Below are 13,227 nucleotides of genomic sequence, written 5' to 3'. Positions count from 1 at the left end.
GCACTCCTGGGCAGAGTGCTGCTGCAGCACTCATCTGGATGGCACCGAAACGGCCAGATTTTTGAAAGGACTTTATCATGTCCACCAAAGAATGGGAAATAGCTAATTCTTCTGTTCAGCTTGGTGATTTAGTATGCTGCTTACAGCTGCCCATGATGTTTTAGTGTTGTGGCATATCTCCATGCATTACCTCCCCTGCTGACTCCACAGCAGATGAGGAACTAAACCAGCTGGAAGTGCCTGCTTGCTCCCAGCTTAGCAAGAGTGCCCCAGATGACTCCCTGGACTTGGAGTCAAGCAAGAAGACTACCAATTTGACCCACTGTTCATATAAGTCTAGCTCCTCTTTGCTGAGACTACTTCCCATCTTCTGGTGGAAGCTTTGAAAGAGGGTACAGAGTTTATGTGTCTTTCAAAAATACCTTCTCACACAGCACCTTTGTATCACATACAATGGAAAAGAAAAATCACCTAAGTTCATGTGAACCTCTCATTCTGACTCACATTTACCCACTCCCAAGCCTTTGAATACTGTTGTAAATCTTGACAAGCTATTTTCATTTTCACATCAGATCTGTGTTTTGACTCAACACTAACAGAAGTAAAGGTCACAGGAACATGACCTGGCTACTCAATCTTTTAATGGAGATTTCTCATTTAATTTTAAGGGGAAAAAAATGTTAGGGTCAGGCATTGGCCATTTAAAAAAACCAAACCCCCCAAACCTCGGAACTGCAGGTAGCTATTGGTGACCAGTTACACAAAACTGATATAAGAAGAATCAGATTACTTCTATTTACATTTAGTTTAGCACATTTTGAATAAAGATCTACCACACAAGGGAAAACTTTTCACTGCAAAATGCAATGACAATTTTATCATTCAACCATAATTACATGTGGGTTTTTTCCTCTTATTATCAAGGAAAAGAGACAAGTTTGTGAAAAACGTATTTTGAAGATGTTATATCTACCAGAGCCATCTCATCTAGCACGGTGAGAACAGAATTAAAGACCTGGCCGTGTATATACAGCAATTAGGAACATGAGGCAACTTCATGAACTTAAAGATTCCACTTCAATGAGATTGCACAACTGATCCCGCCTCCTGTTACTATTTTGACATCAATATTTAGAAAGAAAGAAAAAGTCCTAGTAACAAAAACAGTAGGCATGTAGATGCCAATTCAGACAGCACAAGCATATTCAATCCTGCTGCAAGTGTTTCAGTGCCACTAGTGTTAACAGAAAGTGAGGAGGACTTCAGCCTATGAAGCTGCTTTCCTGAATCAGAGCACAGAAGGTGCCCGCAAAGAGCCACTTTGTGTTTTGATACACAGCTGCTCTGGGACAGCTCTGTCCTTGCGTCCACACACCCCATCAAGACAAAAAGGTCTTCTACCATAACTGGATCTTTCAGGAAAAGAAATTAAGTTGGAGTTTGGGGATTTTGTTTGGTTTTAAAACCAAAACTTAGTCTAGACTTGTGTACTCAACCAAGAATCCATTTTCTATTAAATCCAGTCAGGGACAAAAAAACATCCCTGTAACTAATCAGTGTAATTTAACTTGTAGCTTTAGTTTTGAATATTATATTCCTCCAACAAATAATTGTTTGCAGAAACTATTTAGCAAATCACGCTATGTAGCACAGAAATCAAACAGAAGTGGAAGCAAAACTAATGAAGGACTTATAGCCAGCAAATTACTCGCTGACTCCAGTGCCTTCTCTCCAACACAAGGTGTTACATCTGAATAATAGTGAGACTTTACCAGCACCCCCCTCTTGGTTTTTTTCCCCTTAAGGGAGGTGTTTGCTTGATATATCATCATCTCACTAGTACAAACATCTTTAATTGAATTTTATATACACTTCATGCATACACATATATAAAGTATAAGCATATACAAATACTTTGTATTTTCACCTCCATTATGAAGATATCATCTACAAATTCTCAATTTGTGAACACTTAATTTCTGAATGGTTTCTTCTCCCTTTCTGTGACACCTGCCACTCTCCTGCAGGGTTTATGCTCTGTAAAGGGCAAACAGCAAAAGCTATACTTTAGAATATTTTGATAGATCTATAACAGTCAAATCCAACTGAATAGCAGAAAAAAAAATCATATCTACTCCCTTAGGAATTACTTAAAAAAAACCCAGATTCAAATGTGAAAGAGCAGAATAAATTATATTTAAGAGCTCATCTAATACATTAAACAAAACAGCTATCCTTATTGAAAAATTATATTTAACAGCTCATGTAATAGATTAAGTATTCCAACCATCCTTATTAATGCTTTTATTCCACCTATGCAGTTTTTCCTCTTCCTTCCATATTTCTTCCACTTGCTTTACCTATTGTCTCTGCTTCTTTTCCTCCTTGCTGATCTATCCTACATACCTCCATACATTAAATATTTCCCTTCTTAAAAGGCTCCTCCTTTCTTTTGAACTATTTTTGGCCCATTTTCCTAGGCTCCATCTTCTCTGTCTCTCACAGGTTAGGGACTACACTGCATGGGATGGTTTTTGGATTCATATTCCTCTACTGGCCCCGCTGCACCACAGGGCAGGTGCTCTCTGCAGGGCACACCAGGCTGACTTTTGGGTCAGGAGCACCACCTGTACACACCGCCTTCCTTTGGCCTGTGGGCAGGGAAGGAGCCCTTCTACTTGACCCGAACAAGCAGAGGAGCACCACAAGGAATGATATTGTGGGCTACCCCGGCCCTGCAGACACAAGAATGGAGTCTCAGTCCAATTGCAAGACTTACTCTTCTAGTCCTTGCCCTGTCCTAGCTCTGGATTAATTTTGTCTTTGCAGACTTGTTCTGCACCTCAAGGATTGTCTCACAAAAAGGCGCAGGCCTAAGCAGCAGCTTTAAGCTGCAAGTCCTCTGTTATTACATGACCCTGCAGGGACACAAGGAGTATCCTTCCTTGGCCCCTTGGACATACATAGGGATTTCAGCAACTAGTTAATGGTGCATGCTTGGAAAGGGCGCCTGTGTGGTCATGCATCTGAGCTCTGGGACCACAAACACCAACAGCATTAGGGCACCATCTCTCTTTTGCAGGGATAGAGAGACACCAAAGCTGGCTCTTACCTACCAAGTTGAATCCTTGTGGAACCTTGCTAGTTTGCAAAAGGTTGCCTGGAACCAGGCAGAGGAGGTAAACCCCTCTGCTTCAGATTGGCCAGAATTAAGTGTCCTGTTTCTATACCCAGCCCTCCCAGTAAAAGCTCTTGTATACTTGTGAGTGCAAGCACAATGTTACTTGCCACACCAGCTTTGTAGGCAACAGTGTCAAGTGACTGTCAGGTTTTTCCAAACATATGAATAAACTCCAGTGCACCAGGCCAGAGGACAGTCCTCATGATGGGACTCTGTGAAAGCCCTGCTAGTTTGTCTATTTATGGTATGTCCAAGTAACCTATCACCATGGCAGCTAAACAGAGAAAAGAAAATGCTGCAGACCAGAGCAGATCAGACTGCAGTGCTTGTAAGACACAACCACAAGACTGTATGTCACATCCTCCCCTGGCTGCTGCCATGACCCATTTATGATTTCTACCTGAATGCTGTACAGTACAGAAAGTTTTATTAACATACCCAAACTACACTCTTCAGAGATCTTATAGGAGCAATAACAGGAAACAAGAACATAAAAGCAGGCCAGAAAATGGCAAAAAATTAAAACTAAAATAGAAAAACAAATCTCACTGAAACTAACATTGTAAAATACACCACAGTGAGCCAATCTAAGAGGTATGCACTCAGCTCACAGAGTGCCTCAAGGAACTTCAAAGGGGAAAAATTAATACATTTAAGTATATAAATAAGCAGCTGAAGATTTGTCATCAGCACAGAAACCTGAAGAGTAGGAAACCACAGGACACATGGCTGCAGAGGTCAGTCTGTCCTGGGCAGGTGTCGGTCACTACTCCATTTTGCAACCTGGGGCTGTGGCTGTCAGCCTTCTCGTTCCCTCTTGTATCTTACTAAGCCTCATAAATCCACCCCGACTCCCCACAGCGAGCATGCTTCTCCTGCCCCATGGGCTGCCAGCGTTGTATTTTAAAGCAGGCAGCACTGAAGCAGATGACTTTTTGGGGTGTGGTTGTGCTGCTGCAGCAGTCTGCTGCCTTAAGCAGGGTGCATCAGTTTTAATGTTTTAATTCAGGTTAACACATCTTTCAACTGCCCACACTTAGTGCATCTTATTGCACACTGCGAGGCAGTCTCAGAATAAGAGAGCCAGGCTTCTTTTAGACAAAGTTTAACCGGAGCATGCATTCCAGAGGCTCACCTGGTATGCTCTAGCTGCTGGCAGGAGTTCAGGCTGCTAGAACTAGTCCAAGGTAAGAACCCTCCTCACACTGCACACAGTGGGACACTGCCTCCTTGGCACTACTTTTTTTCTACCAATCCACTCCTATTGCACTGCACTGCTTGCCCGAGTCTATAGTTTGGGGTCCCCAGCATATCTATCTTAAGCGAAATAATGTCATGGACATTGCTTGTGCTTCATCCCTGAGGTAATTAGAGGAGAACCCACTCTGGTCTCACATACAACAGTGCTATTACTATGAGAATTTGGTCCAAAATCAAAACCAGATGTCAGAAGGCAGGTGCATCTCAGGAGGAAGAGAAATACCCTGAGAGCTTTCAGGCCCTCTTCAGCTTATTGACTTAAAGTTGCACTTCTTCCTCCTTTTATATGCATCGATATTCCCATCAACAGAATATTAAATATGTTACTATTATTTAATATTTTCTTTGGCCATTTCCCACAGGGAACACATGCTCTGACATCCATACGCTTTTGTAAAGTACAGAGCTGTAGGGACACACCTCTGTAAGAATCAATACCAGTGACCAAAGAAGTCAACACAAGCATTTGTGAACAAACAAGTGAGAAAATGCTCTGTTTTGTCTTCTTGGAGATCTCCTGGAAACAAACAAAGTCTAAAATTATAATGAGGTTTTCTTTTTCTGCAGGACTGACATTTTCCCCATGCAGAAGCTAGAGACTGATCTTTGTGGATCACACGTTCATATAAAATTTCAGAAAGTCACAGCACATGGAGCCTGAGGTGCCAAAGGGCCTGGGCAGTTCCTACAGCCTGGGGTACTCCAGTTTCCTAAGCATATCCATCAGACTGGTCCTCTCTGCCCCAAGCACCTATGTGCCTTCAGACACAAACAGGAGATATCCTAACCCTGATCAACCCCTGTTTCTGCCTCTCACGAGGAAAAGGGATTAACTGGTGGGATAATCAGACATTGTTTCCTATAGCCCATGCAGAAAAAGATTAAGGACAAGATTTTAGTAAGTGGGAACCTAAAGGTAGTAAGTCCATATCGAAGCACTTAAATGTCCTGATTTTTTTTTTAAATCACTGATCTCCTTATTGCTCCCAGAGCCTTCACTTGCTGTGAAAGCATACGCTCTGATAATCTGACCTTTATGTCTTGAGCCAAGATTAAAAGTGTTATTGGAGAAAAAAAAAATATCCTAAGGAAGAATTAAAAGTTTAGAAAGAGTTAAGAATAGACAATAACACTCCTATAATACCAGCTGAGTCAAAACTCCAAGCAAAGCAAAAGAGCAAGGAGAAGGAACAGTGAAATATTAAATGCAGTTGCTTCTTCTATTTGCAGTTTAATAATTCAAGACCTATATTTATTTATTCATACTAATTGACCGATGAAGTTATGCTGTGGAATAGCTGAAGAGAAACTAATTGCTGTCTCATTTTATTTTAATAGTATATTAAAACGCAGGCTAGACTGGAGACCTCTTCTCGACTTGTGCTGATGTTATCTGCCCTGAGACACTGGCAACTGTCCAGGGACTTGCCTACACTGATATTTGGGACTAACCTTAGGAGTCACATTAGGTGATTGTGCCTTTGGCTATAATAGACCACAAATGTGAAGCTCATTTCTTTTTGAGATCAATCTTTCTTCTTTCCATTTTTTTTTTCCACTTAGGCTCTGCTATCATTTGCTTACGCTGTGCAAAGGAGCCTTAAAGTGGATGTAAATGAATTTTGCAAAACCCACACAGGACCCTTTAATACCATTGGAGTAATTGGGGCTTAACTGCAGCGAATCCTGCAGCACACTATCTAAATACAGGCATTCCCAAGCATTTCTACAGTCTCATAATTAACACTCCCACAAGCGAAATGAGCCAAAAACTGTGCAATACACATTCTGCTGTAGAGTCCTTCATCAGTTCTTGATCCTTCAGCATTTTCCCTGTACAGTTTCCATGCTCTCCTGATTAACTAAAGTGATGACACTGTCTTCGGTGCAGAGAGCCCTTTTTCCTCCCCCTCCTAACCCTCAGGTCTGGAACCCCACAAAGCACCCTCCCTCTCTCCCACCCCAGCACACACCCAGGCCCCTTCATTAGCCGGGAGGCTGCTGCTATGGCTAACAATGGAGACTGCATGCACAGCAGCTCTTCTGCTCAGCTGCCCACACAGGGTAGGGAGCGACCTTCCCCATTGGCATCACCCCTGCCAGTGCAGCATAAGGAGGAGGAGGGTGGCAGTCAAAAGGGCAGAGGCACAGACGCTGTGCCATGGGCCTCAGCAGAGCAGTGAACAAGCCAAACCAAAAATTTGTCAGTGTTCCAGTATCTCATTTCACATACATTTGTAGTTGCAGTATTATGGATACATCATCCAAAGTGCTAGAGAAGATTCACCCCCCCTTACCAGAACAGCATGCACAGGGCACCATCAGCAGCAGGTGGTAGAGTATGAGAGTCCCCACATATTTGGAACCCAGCATATAGGCTGGTTCATCCTATATAGGTAGACAACAAGCCACTGAACTGGAGCCCTGGCAATTTACACGCCCTTTGCGCAGATACAAATAAGCTCAGAAGGTGAAAGGCAACAGTAAAGCAGGTCCTTTGAGCGCAGATCCTTTCATCTTGGAGTTTGCTAAGGACAGATGTAAAGGCAGCTTATGATCCAAGTTGTGCACATTCCTCCTTTGAAGCTCTACCTTTCTCCCAGCCCAAACTTCGCCATTTAGCGCGCTCATTACCTTGTAAGGTCTGCTCCTCCCTTCAGCATTTAGTCTCTCTGCGGAGAGGCAAGCAGTTTCCCTCCCTTCCCAGGAATCTTAATTAACTTTTTTCTGTGTGTTTGTTTCCCCCCCACACCCCTTCAGACATACCAATACCTTCAGTTAGGTTTGTTTCAATGCTTTCAAGGTTATCTTTAATTGCATTTTTATTCTGTATAAGTCACCAGCTGACCTTCACACAAAGCATAGTGCATATCAGAATCTGAGCATTCATATTGTCTATGCAGCGAAACATGCAGAGCTGTACCTGTACTGTTGTTTTTGACAGAGATGGCAACAGCTGTTTTGAACTGTGTTGGTTCTATACTTCGAAAAATCTATCAATGACTTTCATCCCTCTATATGCATTTGCATGATGCCAAATCTTCCTATCATCTTTCCAGCTCTAATACTTCACTGGCTAGGAAACACAAGCTTCCCTCATTCTTCACTGTTGTTTGATTTCCCTGAAGCCAACTCATTTACGTCAGTCAAAAAGATCATTTCACTAAGTCTGCATCTCGTGATTTAAAGATGTGAGGACCCCTTCCTCTTTAAGGTCCAGATATGACTTGGGGGAGGATGAATGTACGTGGGCTAAACATGGTCCGTGGCTCTGAATTTGAGCTTGCTCGCTCAGCAGAAGCTCAGAGAGCAGGCAGAACAAGTGCAGGACAGCCTGTACTCCTTCATGTAAACTTTCTTTTACACATATTTTATCCCTCTTGGTTTTACTCATGTCTTCTTGCTTTTCTCCTTTGACCTCAGGGAACCTTAGCAACCTTCCCCAGGACTTGCTCTGACAGGCGAGTTGCCACCTCTGCCTCCAGGGCCCCATATCACCCCTCTGATACCAATGATGGTGTGGGGAGTCTGGAAACTTATCCAGGAAGTAAATGAATAACCTAAAATCCCTCCCACCTGCATCTTCTGCTAGAAGGCTTAACAACAGCTCTCCCCCAGGACCCCAAACGACCACTGGGGGGGGAGGGGGACGCGCTGTGGACCAGCTCTGCACCCTTCCTCTGCGTTGTGCCCAGTCGTCCCACACTGCAGCTGACAAATGAGGCCTCGACTCCCAATTGCCCATAAAATCGGCCAACAAAAAGAGGTTATTTGGGGTATATTTGCTCAGAGAAAGCAGATTACTAATTATCCACATTCAGCACTTGGAACAAGATTATTTGTGACATAACAGATTGCCACTATTGTAATCCAGAGCCTGTAAACACTTGTTAGTTGTCCACGGACAAATGCAAATCTGTGCCAGTGTAGCTGGTTTTAGGTAGAGGTGATCAGGAATTATCAGATGGTAACATCTGAACCCTTTTCTGTGCCACTAATGCTGTTTCCTGAATGCTTTCCCTGCTAACCTTAATCTGAATCTTCAGTGGCCCTAGACTGGGTCTTTGGGGTATTCTTTTATAAACCAAAATTAGGTGCTATAATAGTAAGTGGAATTTTACGGTGAAAAATTAATTCTAAAATAATACTAAGTAGCAGACTTGATTAACCTGGTCAGAAATCAACAGTTTATGACTGTGTGACATCAGGCATCTTCAAACAGCTCTTCCAGCACCTCATTCCCAAATCAGGATATTTCAAGGGTTGACTGATTCCAAGGTGGCATCTCAGGATTGTGATAAATTGCAAAATTGCTCATCAAGAGCAAATCTCTACAGAGCACCTAACTTTCCAAGTCATCATGTAAAGCTGAATGTGAAGCCAGAAGTCTCTGCAGGTGAAACCTGGATGCAGTGACACCATGCCACTGGGATCTAAGCAACAGTTTTGGTATGAGGATTTTGGATTGGCTGCTGTGCACACAGACATTTTCCCTTAAAGAGGGCTTGTCAGAGTCAAGGCAATGAAGGATTCTGCTTCATGTGACAAAACCAAGAAGGGGATAATCATATTTGTTCAGTAAAATAGATATTACTAGTTTATGAAAATAATGAGTTTTGAAGCAAAAGCTGCTTAGCTAAGGCTTTAGTACTAATGAAAATAGCACAGCAACAACACCGCTGAAGACATTTTATAGCAATCACTCCATGCCCTCACCTGCTGCCACTGCCCATCTCTCAAGAACAGAAGATTCCAACAAGCTGATAATTGAAGAGCTAGTTCCAGCTCTCATTTTATAAAGCCATACTTGAGCCCACCACTCTAAGCCTGAGAAGGGTAGTGCTCGCTTATGTTTTCATTATTTAGGCTTTGTGGAAATTTTTCCATGACACCCAGAGGATGTAGGAACATGAGAATTATGTTTTAAGTCATGATTTAATCACAGTGAAACACTCACATGGCATATGCATTTGCAGAAGTAATGGGCCATGAGAAAATGTCTCCAGTGTAAATCCCTAAAAGGCTGGAAAAATGCCTTCTGTGTCAGAGGTTCTGACACAGAGTTATCTTCAAAAATGATGTGAGCAGAGTGATGGGCAGGAGGGTCATAGACCGATAACTCCAAAACAAGAGTAAAGGTCATGTTCTGCTGTAACAAGTGCTAGCTGGCTAGACAATGCAGTACACTTACCCTCCCCAAAGAAATCTCATTTACTTGCTTGATAACAGTTTTAATACGTTTGTAAACCTGAGGGAGCTGAAGTAACCCATTCTGGAGAACATTCATATACTTTCATTGCTTGTAAGATTTTTGGATAATGCACAAATATATCAGTGAATACTTTGGATCATGTATCACCACTGGCTCAAGAACAGTTCAAAACTGATAAATGTATATTTCTTATTTTTGAGAGCATGCAACGCAACTGATCCCACCTGGAGGCACCTCAGCAAGGAATACATCTTCTATCTACCTGAAGGTTTTCCTAACCCCAAGCTCATTCATTCTTGGCCTTGTCCCTGGCATAGCAGATGCCAGGACCCTCAAGGGGCCAGTGTGGTGTCAGAGGGGTGCTGTGACACATGACACCCCCACCCCCCCCCCTCTCTGCTGCGGTGGCCGGGTCACTGTACCCATACAGCTGAACCAGAAGGTTCAAAAGGTGGGACCTTTCTGCTGCTGCCCAAGGATTCCCCTCTGCTGGGAGGTTTCTTCTAGGGCCAGGTTGGCTGGCAGCAGCAGGCAACAGTCCCAACGTGCTGTGAAACTAGGGCCATAATATGTTAATGCGAAGACTTTTTCCAAGTAATCTTTACCATCTGTTGTCTCACACTGATGTTAGCATTAATAATTTATAGGCCTTCTCTTAAGGCTGAGGAAGAAGCAGAATGCTAAACTCTAACACAGAGACATTATCAACTTTTTTTTAATGAGATTAATGTTGCTCTATATGATAGCCTCGCATAGGGAATATATGGTGCTGTTCAGCTTTCTGTTGCTTTTATAAGTCTTTTACTGAAAATAGCAGTGGCAAGATATTTATTTTAGACCAGTTCCTCTGTTGCTTCTTTCCTTCTAAAATAAGGCATGCCGCCTATCTGGTACATAAGCAAAGAGCGTGTAAAGGTCAGAGGCAAAGCATAAGCTAACAATGTTAAGTTGTGTTACAGGATGCAGTTACTGCCAGGCAAGAACAGACAGGGTTCCTACTTCTGCTATCCGAGGGACTGTTAGGCTGAGGGAGCATAGTTGTGCTACCAGTTTAAGCCAGCAGAATCTCCTTGCTATATTTAACCTTGATTTCCTCAGAGACCAAATATGCAAATCAGAAAATGTGATGCACAGCAAACACTGCTTTCATAAGGGAGAGCTAAATTATAGTCCCAAACAATCAAATCAGCCTTTCATACTCACAGGGCTTCACTTTAATCCCTTATTAACAGGATTAATAGCAGACTTACAGTTCATACCATCTTGCTCCCCTTTTACACAAACCAATCTAGCCGCTTTCACAGAGGGACAGGTGGATTAATAGTCTTAGTCAAAAACTATGGTGATAATGCAGAAAATCAGCCGAAGGGAGGGATTCCAGGGTGGAAATGGACAGCTGGAAGATTGCTATCAAAGCCATGCAGTGACTTTACCCGCAGATAGAAATATGAAATGCGTGGGAGACCCTTCTGCTTCTAAATTGAAAAACAAAACAAACCCCCTGAAAGATAAACAAGTACAGTAAAGGAATAAGTCTCTCTATTAATAAATGCTTACCAGAGGATAAACAAGTAAAGGAATAGAGAACCTGTGAAGCTCAGAAATGTGGAGGCATTTGATGAAACATAACTCCACTGAGAAATGCAAAGCTCTGACAGACTGTTATACAATCTTTGATTTCTTTTAATAACAGTTGAAGGTCAGATGCCACAGCTCTTCCTGGAAATCCTAAAAAGACAGGGTGGCTCCCCAAGTTAGAAAGGAACTGCCACATCGTATATTGTGCAACATATAGCTATTGACTAAGGTATATTACATTACCTCCAACAGCTGACTCAGACCCAGTTGTTAGAAAAGGCTTTCGCCCCCAGGCAAGCAGCACGTAGCAGCCATAGCAAACAGGCTGGGGGCCGCAGGACCCCGAGCGAGAGGGCTGGGGAAGGTCGGGGAGGTCGGGCTGATCACCCCCCCTCTTCGCCCAGGGCTCAGCTGGGTTACCCGAGTTCACACCGCGCTATTGGCATTCAGCTGCATTGCTTACTCATTACCGGATCAGTGGGGGACTGTCTGGGTCTAAAAAGTTAACCCCTCCCATGCCCTGGGTATTAGGGTTTTATTTAAAGGGCGACGAATAGAGGAGAAAGACCTGTGGGGGAGTGGGGGGCGCTGGCACCCCTGGGACACGGCTGGCAGGGGAGCAGCAGCCGCCCGGGCAAGAGGCGATGGGCTGCTGCTCAGGCAGCCTCGCTTCCCAGCGAGGGGGCTGTGGGCTCGGGGGGGGGAGAGGTCTGTGCCCTACGTGAGAATTTGCTCTAAAAAGGCAGGAGAAATGACATCCACAGTGAATTTTCACGCAGTCAATGACTCACTCCTTTCTCACTCCTGTGTTAGGGTCAGCAGGGTTGTGGGATGCACGTTGTAAGGTGAAGCACATTTTTCACCGTGACCCTACCCAGGTGTCACTCAAGTAAGATGCCTGTGCCCGTGCTATCTTTCACCCCCAGTTTAGTAAATGCTTGTGGAATTATTGCAAATCTTATAATGGCATTTTTTCCTTAATGGCTTGGACCTTGATTATGTGAAAACCTCAGTATATTTTTAGGATAACTTCCAGGGCTTGTGGCTCCACCTTTTAGGGCCCATAATCCAAGTGAAGTATAAAAAGACTCCAAAAGGTGAAGGGGGGGGGAATTATTGTTGGTGCCTTATGGTCCTGGTAAGGCAGTACTATAATTTCCTGGTAATGGCATACTAATTTATGGCTTCTGAAATTAGAAGTCATCTAATATATCATCACAGCCCACTAAGATATATTATTTGTTTTATTTGGTTCCTAAAAATAAAATAAAAATATTTCTGCAGTATAATAAAATATGCCATTCTCCCTTTTCCATCAAGTCAAAGGCTCTTCTGTAAAAAGAAGCTGTATCGTTCTGTCACAGAGAAGAACAGATGGTGAATAGCAGGTATGCGAAATGTTCATACTACTCTTCTTTATTTCACCTTTCACTGTAATTATGTTGCATGCCAGGCTCCAAATGAAGCATTGAATTCAGACACCAGTATTTGGTGGAGATTAATTTTGCAAAGCTTTAAATGTTAGTTCAATTTCATGGCATTTTGAGTGTAATTTATACACATCTCAAAATGTGTCAGGTACTTTGAGGTGCATCAGAAGAGGCAAAGGTCTTATCACAGCTTATAATCACAAACAAAATTTTCAAATAAACAATGAAATAAAAGTAAACAAGCAGTGTGGTTTGCTTGCATGTGCTAATGCCTCCCTTAATCTTTATCGGCAATTTCTAATATTGAGAGCAGGGAGGGTAGGATTTATAGCTCTTTTCAAAGAGAAACCAATGAAAATTAGATGGATTGGGCCAGTGGATCAGTTCCAAGAACAGGGAAAGAAAAGACAGCATGGGATCTTTGAAAGTGACAAACGAAGTGTTTCTGCAGATTAAGTGTATTAGAAGGAGATATAGAAATCACTAAGATGTGCATGTCAATGAAGGCAAAAGGGGAGGAACTTTAATAGGAAGGTCAGCAAAAGAACTTGTAGAAGAATGGTATT

General features: G+C 42.8%; 1 long non-coding RNA gene across 1 annotated transcript in view; it reads right to left on the bottom strand.

Moving 5' to 3' along the window:
• Nucleotides 1-11,596, bottom strand: part of LOC113482611 — a 67,148-nt gene extending 55,552 nt beyond the window's left edge. The window contains exon 1 of the long non-coding RNA XR_003398886.1: nt 11,475-11,596. This is a non-coding gene — a long non-coding RNA (uncharacterized LOC113482611). The remainder of the gene's footprint in view (nt 1-11,474) is intronic.
• Nucleotides 11,597-13,227: the final 1,631 nt, after the last annotated feature.

The sequence above is a fragment of the Athene cunicularia genome, assembly GCF_003259725.1.
Source record: "Athene cunicularia isolate RWA chromosome 1 unlocalized genomic scaffold, athCun1 chr1_part1, whole genome shotgun sequence".
In the NCBI taxonomy this organism is placed as follows: domain Eukaryota; kingdom Metazoa; phylum Chordata; class Aves; order Strigiformes; family Strigidae; genus Athene; species Athene cunicularia.
Note: the sequence above shows the minus strand (reverse complement) of the source record. Positions and strands in the feature narration are given on the sequence as shown.